Source organism: Pungitius pungitius, chromosome 3 (assembly GCF_949316345.1).
Source record: "Pungitius pungitius chromosome 3, fPunPun2.1, whole genome shotgun sequence".
NCBI classification, from domain to species: Eukaryota; Metazoa; Chordata; class Actinopteri; order Perciformes; family Gasterosteidae; genus Pungitius; species Pungitius pungitius.
The window spans coordinates 19,022,972-19,036,900 of NC_084902.1; positions in this window are offsets into that span (position 1 = coordinate 19,022,972).

A 13,929-nucleotide genomic window follows, 5' to 3' on the forward strand; every position below is an offset into this window, starting at 1 on the left:
GTTTTAATTAATACTCTAAATTTCCCTTTTGCGTAGATTCTAGTTAAATGGAGCTGTTAGAACAAAAAAAATACTCTGGAAAGCTTTTTAATATCATATTATTGCAATGACAGGTTTTTGGAATTAAATATTAGTCTTATAATTCCTTTATTATTTTTTATTGCAGTTTGTATGACTGCTTCAATCACTCAGTCGAGTCCAATATGAGTGAAGTTCGGGACCGAAAAAAACAAACAGGTATGCAGATAAATAATTAGACATAAAACACAAACTGGATAGGATATAATGAAGTCATAATATCATCTTATGCAATCATCAAAAGCTCCCTTTAGATCAATTCCCTGGAGTATTTGCTGAAGTCACAGTAAAAGGAATCGTTGTCCTCTCAGTCTATTCATTTAGTTATTCACTGTACTGTTTTTTAACGTACTATTCGCGTTCTAAAGGTAGATTATGGCTGTGGCTGTGATTTAGCCAGTACTTTAGTTTGACCGTTTTTCTGTTGAACATTGTGTTGAAAGTATTTAATGTGTACTCCCAAAATTGTATCCATCCTCATAATGCAGCATTTACACAAGCAAGAGGGATTAAAACATTACACTGAAACCCAGAACGCTATACCAGTACTATCCATGTTTTTCAATAACGTAGCAACATTGGCCCGCATATTTTCAGTCTAATTTACTGGTCTTATCTGTGTCCTCCCAACCCGTAAATCCAGGCTGAAACACATTACTGTAGTGAGAACACTGGGAAGGTGTTAAATCACAACAACTTACCGGCTCAGGCTGTTTATCACACCATGTTCCATCACACTAACAAAAACTGGAGTATACAAATATGCAATTTGGCTCAATTTATGTTTCAAACCGCCTCATGTCTTTCTCCCTTCCTTATTGATAAAACAGTGTGATCAGCTCAATATGAAATAAGACCTAATTTTTCACAAATCCTAATATTATATTATAGTCAAATAATCTATTTTGTAGAATAATGTACACTTTCATAAAATAACAGTAATTTGACAGATTAGGATTAAATATACATGTATATACTTTATCTGAGGCAAATATCCACATTGAACATGGCAACTGCCTCCGGAGTCCTACCAGATATCATAACCCAGAAGGCCTACTACTTCAGTTGGAACCCAGGTAGCCCAAATGAGCTGGCCCAGATCCGGCTTGAGCTCGGCACGCCAGAAAAAACACGTCGGGCCGAGTCCGTTTGCCGACTGGTCTGAAACTTGGGATGAATGACGCCCCAGAATCAGGCCGAATACACTGGCCCGAATCCAGGGCCTGACACTGCCGTCACCGGGCCGTAATCTAAAAAAAGAAGACTGCGCCTACATCGGCGCAAACCCGGCACTACAAAAGAAACTAAATGACGCCCCAGAATCGGGTTGAATATATTCTTTTTTTAACTTCCAGCTAGTCAAGATCACATTGTTTAGTTTTCATTTTTATGTCTAGAAAAGATATTAAGTCAAAACCATAAACCCCCACCACTGGGTTCGAGGGTTGCTGCCCAAGACCTTTAGGGGACAACTCACGGCCGCTGCTTCAGCAATGGAAGTTTTGAACATATGCCACTCTGGTTCAATGCCCCCTACCTCCACAAGAAAAAGAAGCTCTGCCGGATGTGTGAGTTGAAAATCTTTTGGACCATGGCCTCCTTAAGACGTTCCAAGTTCACCCGCACTACACACTTGGATTTACCAGGTCTATCCTGAGTCTTCCCCCATTCTCTGACCCACCTCACCACCCGATGATGATCACTTGACAGCTCCGCCCCGCTCTTTACCAGAGTGTCCAAAACATACAGCCTCAGATCAGATTATATAATTACAAAATCAATCATCGATTTTGGCTGTACCTGGATTTAATGTTGAACAATAGTAATAAAAAAAGACAACTAGATATGCTCTCGTGTCTCTTTCAAACTGCGTTGGTGGGTGTGTTTCCCCTGATTGAACCCCTACTTCTCACCCCCTCCCGTTCACCGAGGTGCCTACAATTGCCTTATCACCCCACTCATATGCCCCTGTGCTCCCCGCTCCAGTTGTAAGATTGTCATTGTTCTTCGCCTTGTGCGGGTCTCTTGTGCCATTCCTGCGTGTCTCTGTAATGACTCATGACTTTGCCATTTGTTGATTTTTGCCTAGTCCCGATTGCAGTCGCAACCTCAAATCTCGTCTCCAATGTCAGTAGTAGTCGTAGCCCAGCCGTGAACCGTGACAAAAATCCATAAAGTTTCCATTAACTTTGGATTGAATAAATTAGCCTTTTAAATGATTTTGAAATTCAAGTTCTGTCATTTTGGGAGCAGTTAACACACATTTTTCTGATCTATTTTTGTCATACTTATACATATTTGTGTATCTACCCCCTTAAGATCACTGACGCGTGACATCCTTCAACGATTGCAAGATAGAATGGCACACATCTTGGAGCGGAAACCCCTTGACAATTAAGGGCTACAGTTTGCATGCCATCATGTTTATTTTTCTTAAGTGGTCTACATCAGTCGTTTATTGGGAGTAAGAGGATTGCATTGACAAACACCTTGGTGTGTCAAGAGAAACCTAAAATAATATATACATGTGTGTAAAAAGACAGTGAGGATGAAGAGCCATGTTTAAAAGTCAGTCTGTGAAGAGTATGAATAGGGCTAGTCATATACAGATGACAAAAGTGACAAGGCGAACATTAATTATTTGTTAACTACAGGGACCAACTGCAAGAAACAGTCATCCTTTATCATTTCACAATTACGGTTAAGGTTTTTCTAAAGGGTACCAACTCCAAATTAAAGCCTTCTCCTGATAACTCCAATAAATCATCAACACCAGTAAATGCATAGTAACTTACAGTTATTAGCAGTGTGTGTAAATGAACTCAGCAATCTTATGGTTTCAGCCACTCAGATATGTTAGCTTTTTCCCCAAATCCCTAAAGTCGAGTCCTCTTTTTTTTAACAGAAAAGTCCAGTGTGTGTTGATCCAAGGCTTGAAACTAACTCACTGCGTATGCTGTGGTGATCGGAACATGGAATGTGATGGTCTATCATGGGGTCTTGTCTCTAAAGTCACAGTGAAGCGTTTATTTTAACACAAACAATAGATATTAAACACAACAATTAGTGTGTATAATTTATGTATAAACACATCCTTTCAGACGGTGCATATCCTCAGATCAGACAAGGAAACACGTTGAATTTAAGCATATTACTAAGCCGACGAAATTCAACAAAAAAGGATTCCCTCAGTAGCAACGAGCGGAGAGACATGAGTAAGATCAAAATTTGGGAATTCATTTTCTGTGCATTTGCAATCATTGAGACTGCTCTTACCCCATACTGATATGCTATTTCGTATTTAGCTATACCATTTCAAACTCTTGCAGCTTCTAACACTATTCTGTTGGCGGAATCATTTTCTATAGTTGTGCTTAATGTGTCATTTAAGTATGTTGGTGCTCTCTGTTCTGTATGGAGACCATTAGACCTTATTAGTCACCTTATTCTAAGTCACTCCAAAACAAGCTGAAAAAATTACATCGCAAATACTTTTGCAAACAGTTATTTATTTACTCAAACAGCAGCTGAGCAGGTAGTGTACAGAGAGGGACAAACTTTCGTCTACCAGATACCCTCACCAAAACACATTACTTTAAAGTGCCAGTCACCAGTACCTGTTTTGACCCGCTCCCCCAAAAGAAAAACCTTCAATGGGAAGAAAAAGGAAAAGAAACCTTAGCAGAGAATGGATCATTCTTCGGGGGGTGGACAGAATTCAATATATGTCACGTGTACAGAATCAACAAAGTAAAAGATGCACAATACATTAAATTCATACGACCAAAATGATTCAAATATTTAAAGTAATTAGCCAGGTATAAGGCAAGACCACTGCAGGAACAACCACCATCAGACAAAACCAGCATCAGAAACCTGTGTGGAGGGAAAGCACAAAAGCACTAAGACTTCAAGAAAGAAGCAAAGTCAGTAATAGTAGGTTTAATGATAATGTTATCAGCAGCAAGTATTAGCAGGACCAAGGGAGGAGGTAGGACCAGGGTCCAGATATATTCACAATCTGTGGCGAAAAAGCACAAAAAGTTTGGCGATGAGGCTGAATTAGTTAGATGTGCATTACTGATATATTAATTCATATAGAAGGAAAGTGAGAAGACAAAGGAGCTGAGTGTGTTTTAGTCCAGCAGCTTATCTAAGGGCTGGTCCACCCCGGACTGAAAGTTAAAGCTGGTTTCACAAAGGAGAAGCTTGATAACTGAAGTCCTGGCTGGAGCGCAGCTCTCTAGAGGGGTAGTGCGGTACTATAAACTCCTTAAGGTACAACAGGGGCTCATCAATCGTCTTGTGGGTGAGGAGATCCATTTCTTAGTTCTTGTTAATACGCATGCTACAGCATTTTGAATCAACGAGAGGTTTAAGAGACTTGATAAGCCTGATAATAAATAATTGCAGAAGTAACATGAACTGATTTTTCACATTGAGACACATTGGCCCGCCCCGAGCCAAACTCTGCCAAGTCCTTTTTTGGTTGTGTCATTCTGTCAGAAACAGGATGTATGCAGAGACAGAACGGAGAACCCAAACAAACGAAAAAAGACTTAAACAGTCAGCAGTTCAAAATCCCCAAATCAAAATTCAAACTCAAAATAAAAAAATTCAAACAAAAAATTCCAAAAGACCAGGGGAAGAAAAACACAGACGAGATCTGTGTGCGCAATTGTCTGCCTGCGTTCGTCGGGGGGTGATAGTGCTGTGCGCTGTCAAAGAACGGGCAGACTTTAATAACGGAGGCAAACATTGACTATATAAATATATATAAACTGATATAAATAGAAGGTAGATGGCTAGCTAGCCGCTGTAGCTACAAAAGCAGTAGGCTGCCGTTAGCTGCTGCGAGGACGGTGTCATCAGAGTGTGTAGTTTTTCAATCGGCTCAGGAACCGAAATGGTCGTATAGGAACCGGTGCTGTATTGGTACCGGTTCTCGGTACCCAACCCTACTGCTGGATGCCATTCACTAATATTTTTTGGTAAGCGTTAATTTCATTGGCTTGTTCTCTTACACTCTGTGAACTTACAACAACTTGCACAACTGTCATCGTCATCTACATAAACTTCTCCAATTCGTACAAAATTTGGTTAAACGATCTAATCTGGAGTGCTGGATGGACAGAAATGGAAGAGGCAAGCAGAGCCACTCTTCCCTATGATCATGGATATAATTTTTCAATCTGTTTGTTATGGTTTGTATTTGTTTGCCATAGACTGCAGACTTAACCCATTTTTTTCTCCACAAGTAAATATGAAATCCCTCCGGGGTACTAAGTTGTGCATAAGCGGCCCCCGCTGATCAGTGTTGTGAAAACAGTTCTGATAATGCTGTGGAATTAACCGATGAGGCCCCCTGTCGACTGTTACATTGGAAACCAGTGGCACACAGGAATGGGTTAATGACTCGGCTTACAGCTCAGATTGGCTGGGAAAATGGACTTGAATAGTACTTAAGGGAACTCTTAATATTGAATGCATTTTGAGCAAATTAGCTAGAGTAAAATACCGTGCAGTATACAGTTTAGCAAGACCACAAGTTGGTGAAAATGAATGGTTAGGTATTGCTGAAAGTTTACTCACTAGAGACACTCAAACCTTTAATGCATTCAAAAACAAAACATTTTGACTGTGTTTACTGTATTGTTGAATTAAGGCCAAATATTGAACCAGGCTAAAAGATGTTTTTATTATTAAGAGAAAATAGCCCATTCGATTTCGAATATCTATTTGCTGCAACGTCGCTCCAAGAGAATTGACTGAGCTGGTGGTGGAACAACCTTAAGATTGGCCTGTCCTTGCTTTAGTATAGTTCAGTGTGACCTGTCGCCTGGTACTTTATCGTTCTTATAATATATACTATATATACAACTGAGTATGTAGCATGCAGTAAGTTAGTCAATAGACTTGCTGTTGCCTATATGTTATGGGTTGACAGCTTGTTGTTACGAATACTGAAGTATCTAACAATGGAACCTTTCCATGCAAGTTTATGCCAATTAGCTATTTATCGAACAATCTCCTTTCGCAGTGGATTTTTTCCCATTAAATGTTTGATTCAACTACGGTGGGAGATGAGACTGTACGTCTTCTTGTTAGAAGTGGGGTTGTTGTTCACTGTCTGTGCCTTGTATAGCTGCTGTCTGGTTCAATGTGTACGCCTTGCTTGGCCTATGTTGTTACTGCTTTATGCAGTACCTAATTAGCTGTGTTAAAACGAGGCCTCTACTTAACAGTTCCATCTAATGAATGCAAGATATGCACCACCAAGATATAAAATTAAAAATTTAAATTTTTGGCTTTAAAATGTTTTTTTAAGTACAAACGCAGGGCATGCAATTGACAAAGCAGATATGTGTGTTGATGTAAACTCATACAATATAAAATATTAATTATATTTAATTATTGTTGAGACAGAAGGTAGCATTCCTGTATCATTTTGGTTTTAACATTTGATATCTTGCATTGAAACACGACACTTCTGCCTGATTCTCACCATGACTTTGTCTGCAGTCACACTATCTGCTCAGCTCTAAACATCACACAAGATTGTCTGTGTTTAAGATTTAATTGCAGTAAATCATAGCATTTGTCTGGCCATCTCAATCACTTTCTCAAAATGTGAATGAATAAAACATTGTCTATACTCTTTTGAGACGTAAGTGATGACAGGTCACGATCTGATGTGAAAGATCACAGGCCAAAACTACTCTTGTGAGCAATCATGTGCATGATCAATACCAATAGCAAACAGCGCTGGTATCATGGTGACAATTACAGGTTGGAAGATTGTGCAGGGCTTGCATTCAACAGGCTGTCCAGAAGCGTTTGGCAGAGCATCAAGAGTCATGTGATTTGGTACAGCCATAAATAAAGGCCGCTACACTGTCATTTTCATTACTGAAAAGCCTTGTTCTGGTTTTTAACCGCCTTGTCCCGCAGCTTTATTTTTCTTCTGGATCTAAGTGATTGAGCTAAATACTTGTGTGTGTGTATGTGTGCGGTTGGGTGTACAGGTTTGGGTCTGCGTAATCACTGTAGTTATATATAACTATCAAGGCACTTGGAGTCATAATACAGGGAAAAGTGAAAAAGGCATATCAATGCTCGGATTTAAAATCTGCAGAATTTAGTATGATGTTGTTGTTCAAATCTATGGAATGTATCTCAAATATGTTATAAAATTTCAAAAGGTGCATTGTTCTACTTCCCCAAGTACAGAAAAAGACCATCTTTGTGTTTTAGTACATATATGACACCTTTTTAGCATGCCAGAAAAGTACGTCCCAATACATAGTATGTTGAATGTGGTATGCCAAAAATACCAGGATGTCTTTCTAAATCTTATCAATTTTGCAGCATGAAGGCCAACATTCATCACTGGCTATTCTGACCCACAATCCCCCAAGGAGTGAACATTTGTGTACTGTAGTAGCCAACAGAAAAAAATTATGTAACTAAAATAGTTTAAAAAATAGTAGATTTTAGTTTTTATAAATAGTAGGCAATGCTCTAAAATGTAAAAACCACGCAGCTAAATAAGACTGGGAAAAACATTCCATACACAATGTTGTATTGCCAATGTGAAATGCTAAATTGGGGGAGTACTCTATTAACAAAATGATGTCCTTCGTGTTTAAAAATGGTATCACCCTTATGGTGACATTCTTAGTGGATTGGATGCATACACTGTGCATAAGGCATTGATGTAGTCAACGTGACAATAATGAAGGTCTTCATTACAGGTAGCCACGCTCTAAAGAATGCACTGCACTAATGTTTAGTGGAACACTAGATGGACCATATTTTACTAAATGAACATCCTGCAATATTTAAAATAAATATAAAAAGCAATAACATGAGGAACTTTTATCTGCTAAATGTTTGCAAAATTTGATGGAATAAATGAAGTGTAATCATTCTCTCATAGACTTCTACACAATTAGAAGAGGCCAGTACAAACCACTCAATTGTTTAGGCACCATAACATTCAGTTAAAGTGCCTTAGAATCTTACAGATCTTTTCAGAAGTTGACGCCTGTTCGGATTGAGAATGGAAACGGTAATAGCAGCAGTACTAGTGGTACACCAGTTGTATGCGTAGTAGCGAGGATAAAGACAGTCTTGATTGAATTTGATATTTGTGGTGAATTGAGGTTATCCTGATTGTTGGCCTTTAAATGTAAACTCTATTTTGCTTCTTTAAAGTGAGCCACGCAGGACTCGAACATCTTTATAAACATTCTGGACCTAATAGTAGGCTTTGATTGAATGGCTCAAAAGTGACAATCCCAGGGAGTGATACAAGTGTTACATAGATACAGCTCCTCGTGTATTATAAACCCTTGACATGGTCCCAGCTTCATCCCAGGCAAAAGGGAATCAGAATCTGGGGGCCCAGCAGTTTCCAAAGATCACAGCTTTGAATAATATGAGTTGAAGGCACCTTTCTTAGCATGCCGAAGAGATTAAAAATTGCAAAACATGTAAACGTCTTGAAGAAGCTGAGGCTCAGTGATAAAACGTGATACGTGCCTCTGAGGTTGAGACGAAGGCGGGGAAGGAAGGCGTAAGAAAACACATGGAATGTGGCAAATGTGGTCTCAACAGGATGTTCTGGGCTGGGTTATACCTTCACTTTGACTGCTAGCCTTTTTTCCGGCTGCTGGTAAGCCTTCAATTAAATGACGGCTACCTTTTTCAAGTCACTAATCCTCTTACAGTTTGGAACCCTACCCTTTGCCGTACAGAAAATGCACGCACACATGCGCCGGCATGGTGCGTGCTTCTGTGTGTGAGCAGTGAGGCTTTTTCTGCCTCACCCTCCTGCTGCCTGTCTCGCAGTCCTCCTGCCCTCTGGTGCCTTCTTAACTTGAAAAAAGAGGCTGTTCTTGTCACAACTCTGAGCTCGGAGGAAAAGTCTGGATCAAGAGTAGAAAAAAACCTGAACCTGTCATACATAAACATGATAATGTTTATAATAAATATGTACTACATAATATTGTCTTTGTCTCAGAATCCTGACAAAAATGCAAAATCAAAAACGATTTGCGGTGTAGAAAGAGTTTAGATAATGGAAAAACCTATATTTTAGATGTCAAGCTACATGTAAAATAATTAATTCATCTAGTTAGTTTGGCAGCTTCCTTGTGGTGTAGTGAGACTCTGTAAGGTGTACACAAGACACACTGAAGTGCCATTGACTGTTTAACCGTGACGAATTTATAACTTGACAAGCATTGCTAAAGAAATTCTAAGATGTTTTTTGAATCATTCTTCTCATTTTTAATTTTTAGTTAATTCAATTTTGAGTCATTTTGATGACTTTTAATCTCCCTCAGGTTGTCCACCTACCTATTCGCATATTTCCAATACTGAATGCTTTTAATCCCAAAACATTGCTTTTCTAAAAAAACTGGACACTTTTAAAATCACAAAATGTACTTCACTTGAGAATGGGAGGAAATTGGACAGCATCTCTTTAGTGAAGTGTGATAACAACGGAAATGTACCTTGTCTATGTTCTTGCACGCAGTGCTCAAATTGCTGAAAGCAGGAAGTGAGAAATCTTGGGTAATTTTAAGGGAGGTTCAGGGTAAGTGTGAAAAGCAACACATTGTATTTTATTAATGTTTCAACCCATATTGACAGGTTACATATTCCTAACCAGGCACGTGCACAGATAGACCCATTGCCCAGGATGAGAAAGGGACCCTTCTGCTGGAGCCCAATTTATTCTTCTTTCATCAATATTTAAGAATAAAAATTACGCTCTGTCATCAATTCCCCGCAAATGTCTTTTGATATCTGACGGGCCATTTATTTGAGTTATTGTGAGAATTTCGACCCGATATGCTCCTCGGTGCTCATAAGCCCCACCCCTCCCTCCTCTTCCTCCTTCTCCTCTACTAAGTGCTGTGCGCCAAGTCAAATGGTTGCAGCATTAGACCACCAGGTAATGACGGTGTTTGTTCAAAGCCTGACGTTGTTTGGTAATAAATTAACCAAAACATTACACCCACATGCACACGGCTAACGAGACAGTTTTATCAGCATCACCAAGGTTGCCTTTCGCCAACTCAAAAACATTTCCAAAAATCAGTCTTGATTTCCCAGTCTGGCTCAGTAACTCATGCATTTGTTCTAACATTAGCTGACGTTAACGTTCAGACTTCCTACACATTTTGACCAATGGATTTCCATGATGCTGAAAACACCGTTTCCTAAATAACAAAAAACTCACGAAATCCGTGATTTCAAAGCCTTGTCCAGCTGTTGTCATGTATAATGAAGAGAGAGAGGGAGAGAGATAGACAGGAAGACAGGCAGGCAGACAGACGGACAATTTAAAGGCAGTTTTACTGTTCTACAAATAAGACAGGTTCACTAGTTTGGTTTAATATACAATTATTGAAATGAAAGGTAGGTCTTAAATTGAGCTACATGACAGTCTAGTAAGGTATATTGTGGTATGTTATCAGTGTAATCCTTCTTATGCTTCAACTGTAAAAGAAAACAGTAAACATCTCTTAAGAGATGGCACCAAGGAGGATGCTTCTGTGAAGCTCCTTTAATTTATTTAGAGCAGAGTTTTGATAGAATTTGAAAAAGGTTAGAATATTTTTTGATTATTTAACATATTATTTTGTTATACATTATGTCCTAGTTTATTCTGTTTTTGCCTGATATTTATTCAATTTGATCCTTTCAGTTAGTTTGTTACCAAAAATAAATATATAAGCAGAGAAAATATTTATTTATTTACTATTTTTAATTTCTGAAAAAAATGTGCCGATTGTTTTGTTTATAGTGCCTGCCCCCACTTAATGTCTAAGCACGCACATGTTCCTAACTAAACCTAACATTTCTACTAAATTCTAAATTTGTGGTGCTAAATAAACATGTACCCATAATGCCTTCTGGCCGTGTTGTTAAAACATATAGTTACTGACACACAATGCATCCCCATCACACTTCATTGACAGAAATGAAAATTTACTGAAGTCTCTGGACTGAATTTCTTTCATTTTTCTTGTAATCTTGTTCATTAGGATGTACTATGTAAAACCTTTGTTGTCGCGCATACTGTAGCCAGACACACAGACAGCTGCCCCTGACTGAAGCTATTGATCAGGATGAGGCGCAGACCTCTGTAAAAGAGGGGCGTTGCTGCCGTAATCATCCAACACTGAGTATTGATTGGCCGGTGTCAGGCGAGTCAAGTAACGGGGCGGGGGACGCAGTCAGAGTCGTGGGCAATTAATGGTCTCCATGCTACAGTGACAACTCCTCTCTCCTCTCCCCCTCTTCCTCTCTATCTTAGTCAGGCAATTAAAATCTATTGTAATGGGTTTATAGACATGGTAAATATGCATCTGCATTTGCAATGCTTGGCGGGTGCATGCATATTAGCAAATATACAATGCTGAGGATTGTTTGCAAATGGAAATCTAATCAGTTCTAAAGAAGCATACTTTAAAAGGTGATGTTTTGCTACAATCACTAAGAGGGCAGCACACATGTTATTATCTCAGAACGGGATGATCCGTGGGGGAGATCATGAGCCTGCTTGCATGAGTGCATCAATCGGTCAGTCTTTCCACAACCACTCTGGCATTCAATGGATCCATTGGTGGAATATTTATTTGCGCACAACTGTATGCTGATAACTACAAACTGATTTTTATTGACTGCTAACAGTGACTGCTGACTGCTCACTACTCTTAACCGACCGGGGCTGATGGCGTTCAACAGCTGCTCCATCTTGAATCTATTAGGGATCAAGAATCGTTCCTGTCTAGATTTGCATGCCTTCATGAACAGCAAACAACTTCAGTATTATTCCGGATTCATTTTCTATCAATACTGAGAGTGAATTGTGGCCCAATGGGTGAGTGCTTGGTATTTGTGATGTGTGGATGAGCCAGAGAGAGATGGTGGTAACGCTTTGGTGTTAATTTGAAGGGAAGTAAATGTGGAGTGTATGTAAAAATGTACCCTTGAATTAGCATAAATACTTCTCAATACTCTAGAAGTTCCCCTTCTTAAAAATAATGGAGGGTTTGTGGGATTACATCCCAGTCTCTGCACAGATAAAGAGAGAATACTCTCCTCCAAGTTGCAGAACAGAGATTGAGCGTGTATCAGTTTGCTGCCCTTGCTTATTAAAATATTCAATTGTTTATCCAATTTAGAATGAACTACATTTTTAATTCTTTTATTTTTATTTCAGACCATTTGCCCTACAAGTTGTAACTTAGATTTTATTCATTTATTTATTTTCCGTTTCGTGCAGCGACTGGTTTCTATTGATTTCTAGATGCAACAAAAAGTTGTTTGGGTTTATTTTTCAATATTCTTTACAGTACAGACATGTTGAAGATGAATGTGATAATAATGTACACCCTCCACCAGAAAAAAACCTTTGCATTTCCACAAATACCACCTATTACTTTGAATAGAATGTTTAAAGTCCCAAAAAATTCCTCGGAAATACTACAGATGACATGACCTTACTGTGCTCACTAGGAGATAATCTACACTATGTGCTGTGTTTAGTGGGACACTTTTCACCTCCTAAACTCATTGCTGAACTTCTTTAACAATAACTATTTGTCGATGGCTGTTTTGTTATGCAAGGTGAGTCTACCATTCCATGCCTTAAACACACATATACGCAGAACTGTGACGAGTTGCAATCCCGTGCACTTGCTCAGAAACATGGTTATAATTAATTAAAATAAGCCTTCTGTAATGACCAATCAAAGCAAACGAAAAAAAGTATCCCATTATCTCTCAATATCAGTGCAAGCCTTTGAGAATAGTCAGCCCGGCTGGGACACAGTGATTTATTGTCCAATTTACAATGGCCTCTGTATCCGTTTCAATCAAATCTCCAATATTAACACCAAGCAATAATTCCTTCTGCTTATTACAAATGTAGCTCTACTATTCGATACATCAGCTGGCAGAAGCCGGTATAATTCACAGTGAAAATCAGGCATATTTTAAACTGGCTGAGTCACAGATAAAATTAACCATTATTTCAGCTTAATGTGCTTTCTGTACAGAGTGAGAGAGTGAGCCACTTAAGTTTCTCTTCCTACTGCCATGTTCATTTTTCCCTCTTTGACTTTTTAGTAAAGGTTTTCTCAAAGGTTTTGACATAGTATACACACAAGTATCATATGAAAAAATGAAATAATATTGTAAGGATTTGGAAAGACACCGGGGAGAGTGGGGGGGAATTGAAACAAGCTTCTGACATTACTGTAAATGTTAAAGCGCTTGCACAGGTGAGTGACTAAATGTCTAATCTTAGTGTATCAAAGCACAACAATGGGCATATCACTGAAATCATCTTGATCTAACCCACCTTATTCAATAACAGTTTGTTTTTAATCTATCAAGATAACAATGTTTATAATCATTAGACCTGCAGGTAAATGTGTTTTAGTGAAAAGCTGAAATGACTTCATTACATGTAATGAGTTTTTAGAGTAATGATCCTTTTGAGTGTTCCTGGTAAATTGTAAAAGATAAAAGTTTTGTTCCAGGACATTGTTTTTCTCATCTTGAACAGCCAAAGAAGCGGTAATTACATACGGTAGTGAAGTCAGACAAGTTGCTTTATGTGGGATTTCACAAGTTGCGAGATATGTTCTGAACTTGATAGACAACTGCCATACATAAAGCCTTGTTTTATTTGTATTTGGGATTCAGCGTTTACATAGAACATGAGATTTTGGGTTGATTCTAAATATGTATGTTTCTTTTAGTGGTGGGCAACGGATAACATTTTTAATTGCAAAACATAATAATTATTTTAAAAGTAGTGTATTG